Source organism: Lolium perenne, chromosome 6 (genome assembly GCF_019359855.2).
Source record: "Lolium perenne isolate Kyuss_39 chromosome 6, Kyuss_2.0, whole genome shotgun sequence".
NCBI classification, from domain to species: domain Eukaryota; kingdom Viridiplantae; phylum Streptophyta; class Magnoliopsida; order Poales; family Poaceae; genus Lolium; species Lolium perenne.
Genome location: NC_067249.2, coordinates 64,080,486 through 64,085,572, shown reverse-complemented (window position 1 = coordinate 64,085,572; position 5,087 = coordinate 64,080,486).

Genomic DNA, 5,087 nt, shown 5'->3' with positions numbered 1-5,087 from the left:
GACGCACTTTCTCGAAAACTTGAGCAAAGTGAGGCGGCTCGCAAGAAAGCGGACCTCGCTGCTAGCAAAGCCAAGACCGAAGCTGATGAAGCCAAGGCGAAAGCTGCTGGTGTCGAGGAACTGCAGAAAAATCTTAAGGATGCTACAGCTGCTTTAGATGAGCACAAAGCTGCGCAAGCTTCTCGTGAAGAAGGAATCCTCAAGTGCCTGAAGACTCAGAGTCGCCGTACTTTCGGTAATTTTACTGCTCCCTTCTATTTTTAGGAGAATCTTGGTTTCTTGTCTTTTCACTAATACTTTGTTTCCTTGACAGTCCAAACAAACCAGGATTTTGACCTGACGAATCCTGTCGATGATCCGGTCCTTGACGCACTTTCCTATCTGGAGCTTCATGGGTCCGAGATTCGTGAAGGTGTATCGAACGCTAATGCAGTATTGTCGGCATTGTTCCCCTACTTCTTCCCGAAGAAGGAGGAGCCTGCGACTTTCCTCAACCTTGCCAAGATGTTCAATATACCGGAAGACCTTGGACTGAAGATGCGCCAAGAGAATATGAAGGTTGCCGTTGAAAACACTGTCGCCTTGGTTGCCGATGCCTATGGCGTACTATCGATCGGATGAAAGTTGGCGACACCGAGCAAATAGAACAATCAAGGTGGAAGTCGCTGATCAAGGCAGCCAAGCCCAACACGAAGAAGATCTTGGCCTATCTCGGGATTAAGCCGGCGTCGACTCCTAGCTCGTCAAGGCCGGAGGTCTAGTTGCATGCCTCTGTTTTTCTTTGTTTCTTTTGCTTTTGTCGCCAAAGTAGTCGTTTAGCGACACGTATTTCCTTAGCTCCACTGTAATGCTCTTGTAATTATTCCAAGAGATTAATGAAAAATTCTATCTTTGCTTGTCGTTTGATTTTATCCTGTTTATATTTCAGTTGATATTTGATAACTATACTCCAACTTCCGCTCCTTCCAATGTGTCGCCTTCTTCTTCTCATGCGAGGAGAGCTGTTGCTGATACTGCACCTGTCGACGATACCTTGTCGCAAGAACTGAACGAACTTCGACAGCAGCTTCAGTATGCAAAGAAGCAAACACTTGTGATGATGGAACAATCTCGCAAGTCATCTGAAGCCGAAAAAGTTGCTCTCCAGCAAGCTCGCGAGGCCGTGGCTGCCAAGGAATTTGCTGCTTCCGAGGCTGAAAAGGCGACTACTCGAGAAAATTTCATGCTCGAATTAATGAATGAAGCCAGTGCAGATATGTCGGGTATGCCTGCTTTCATCCTCTGATATCTTTCATCTTCATGCTATTGTCTCTTAAAGGTTTCCACTTCTTTGTTTTGATAGGTGCCTTTACTGATGCTGCTGCCGAGGAAGAGAGAGTAAGTGCTAGGACAAACCTCCTTGTTAATCTTTCCCTGGACCATGGTTCTTTGTTTTGGGCTACCCCGGAGAGGACCCGCCAAATTGTCAGATTTCAAGATCGCACCTCTCAAACTCGCGATTTCCTTGACTTCTGTACCAAGACCTTGTCCATGGTTTACAACTCCATGTTTCCTCGGAACGTCCAACCAAAAACTCTTCCTGAATTGATGGAAAGGTTTAAGGATGCTCGCAAGATCCATGATTTTGTCGTAGCTCAACTAGTAGCTGGCGCCGCATTTGCTCTTATCATGCTCCGGATCTCGCCACTCGAAACTTGACCTTACCCAGGTTGTCGAGAAGGTTCACCAAAAGGTAAAACGTCGGAGAGTTGGTGTTGACAGGATTAACACGAAGGTTACGCCCATAGCCGAAGAAATGATTGAGGACCTGCTTCGGATGGATGCCGACTTTTTTGCCGATGGCCATTATGCCGATTTTCTTGGTGCTGCTCCTGAGGAAAACAGAGTTACTCTTGATGACATACTGAATCAAGACTAGTTATTTTCTTCTTGTAGATATTTCTTCTTTGTAATCCATGACTATATTGTAAAGCAATCATTATATTTCTCTGTTTGTCTAGCCCCCGAGTGTTTCGGTGACTCTTTACTATATTTGTATATTTGCGAGGTTTTAAACCAAGGCATATATATATTTAAGGTGAATATGAGCCCCCGAGCTTTTTACTGAGTACTATTTTGTATTTTTATTGACTCACGAGGTATTTGAATACCAAGGCAAGGTTTTTCTTTTGTCGATGAACTATATTGAAATTCGTCGGAGCAAAGATTTTGGTCATGTTGATAAAGACGAAAAGTTATATTGTCACTATCTTTATTATATTGCAGCACCGCGAGCCCGCCTCATTAAAAACCTTCTTCGGCCCCACTCGGTGCCCCGAAAAAGGAAAAGAGTGCGTCTGAAAACTCGCGGGCGTTTCAGTACATTGAAGTTTTACAAGGACTATATTTCGACTCTAGGCGTAGAACCGCCTAAGTTGCGCCACGTTCCAGGGGTTTGGCTCCTCCACCCCTGTCTTCTTGTCCTTTATCCTATATGCTCCTCCTCCGATTACTTCCGTGACGATGTAAGGGCCAAGCCATGGTGACTCGAGTTTTTCATGACTTTTTTGCGTGAGCCGAAGAACTAGGTCGCCCACCTGAAAAGATCTTGGCCGCAAACGTCGACTGTGGTAATTCTTCAAGTCCTGTTGATATTTGGTTACCCGAGATAATACTTCATCTCGAGCTTCATCAAGTGCGTCGACGTCGTCCTCTAGCGCTCTTCTCGATGTTTCTTCATCATATTCAGCGACACGTGGAGAGTTGTGCTCTATCTCGATTGGTAGTACTGCTTCTGCTCCATGAACCAGAAAAAACGGAGTTTCCTGCGTTGCTGTGTTTGGTGTTGTTCGGATGCTCCACAACACGCTTGGTAGTTCTTCTGGCCAGGTATGTCGAGCTTTTTCCAGTGGTCCTAACAAGCGCTTCTTGATGCCATTGCAGATGATACCATTGGCTTTCTCGACTTGCCCATTGGTTTGAGGATGTGCAACTGACGCAAAGTTCAGCTTGATACCCACCTCTTCGCAATAATCTTTGAATTCATGGGATGTGAAGTTACTGCCGTTGTCTGTGACGATGCTATGGGGCACTCCAAATCTGAAGACGAGGCCTTTTACGAATTTTACTGCGGATGCTCCATCTGGTGAATTTATCGGCTTCGCTTCTATCCATTTTGTAAACTTGTCGACAGCTACTAGCATGTACTCCTTTCCTCCTGGCCAGGATTTGTGTAACTTACCCACCATATCAAGTCCCCATTGAGCAAAGGGCCATGACAATGGTATTGGTGCTAGCTCTGCTGCTGGAGAGTGAGGTTTTGCGGCAAACCTTTGACATGCGTCGCAAGTTCTTACTATGTCCTTGGCGTCCTCGATTGCTGTCAACCAGTAGAATCCTGCTCGAAAAACTTTGGCTGCGATAGCTCGACTACTTGCGTGGTGGCCACATATTCCCTCGTGTACATCCTTCAGAATTATTCTTCCTTCCTCTCGGTGTGACGCACCTTTGCAAGACGCCTGAAATACTTCGCTTATACAATTCTCCGGAGACCACCGAGAAAGCTTTGGAGCGTCGAATTACTCGCCTTGCCTCAACTGGATCGTCGGGTATTTCTTTCCTCAGATGTATGATATGTACGGCTGCATCCACGGTATCTCGTATCACCATGACCAGGTCCTGATCTTCTTCTTCGTCCTCTTGCTTTTCCTTGGTAGCCCCCGAGGGTTTCTTCTCCTTCTTTTTTGATTTTGTCGACTTAGTGGATCTCTCTCGTTATTTCTTCCCAGAATACACCTGGCGGGACTGCAAGGCATTGCGACCCGATGTTTGCAAGAACATCGGCTTCGTCGTTGCTCAATCTGCTAATATGGTTTACTTCGCATCCATCGAACAACTTCTCGAGTTCGTTGTATACTTCCTTGTATGCCATCATGCTATCATTGACTGCATCACATTGGTTCATAACTTGCTGTGCCACCAGCTGTGAGTCGCCAAAGATTTTTAGTCGAGTTGCTCCGCAGGCTTTCGCCATCTTCATTCCATGTATGAGAGCCTCATATTCTGCTTCATTGTTAGATGCGTTAGGGAACGTCATCCGGAGGATGTACTTCAACTTGTCGCCTTCAGGTGATATGAGTACTACTCCTGCGCCAGCTCCTTCCAGTCTTTTGGACCCATCGAAGTTCATGGTCCAAGTTCTCGATAAATCTGGAGGTCCTGTATTTTGCAACTCCATCCACTCTGCGATGAAGTCCGGCAGTATTTGCGATTTTATTGCTTTTCTTTTTTCATACGTGATGTCCCGAGGGGAAAGTTCTATTCCCCAAAGGGAGACACGACCCGTAGCTTCTGGGTTGTTCAGTATATTTGACAAGGGAGCTTCATTTACCACTATGATCGGATGTGCCGAAAAATAGTGGCGCAATTTTCGTGCTGTCGTGAATACTCCATATGCTATCTTTTGGTACTGCGGATACCTTTGTTTAGATGGTGATAAAACTTCGCTGACGAAGTATACTGGCCTCTCGTACGCCGTGGAGTTTTCCTTCTTCTTCCCTTTCGACAACTAGCACCGTGCTCACCACTTGGGGTGTGGCTGCGATATATAGCAGGAGGGGTTCCCTTTCTTTTGGTGCCACCAGAATTGGCGGTGTCGAAATTGTGCACTTCAAATCCTCGAAAGCTCTGTCGGCTTCTTCGTTCAACTGAAATTTATCTCCTTGTTTTATCAAAGCGTAGAACGGCAGTGCCTTTTCTCCCAGCCTAGCGACGAATCTACTCAAAGCTGCGACTCGCCCCGTTAGCTGTTGTATCTCCTTCAACTTTGTTGGCTTCCTCATTGTTACGATAGCCTGTATTTTGTCGGGATTTGCTTCAATCCCTCTTGCTGAGACTAGAAACCCCAAAAGTTCTCCTGCTGGGATGCCAAAGGAACACTTCGTCGGGTTCAGTTTGAGGCAGAACTTATCAAGGTTGTCGAAGGTTTCCTTGAGATCCTCGATCAGCGTTGCCCCCTTTTTTGATGTTATGACGACATCATCAATGTATACTTGCACGTTCTTCCCAATCTGTGTCGCCAAACACTTCTGCATCATCCTTTGATATGT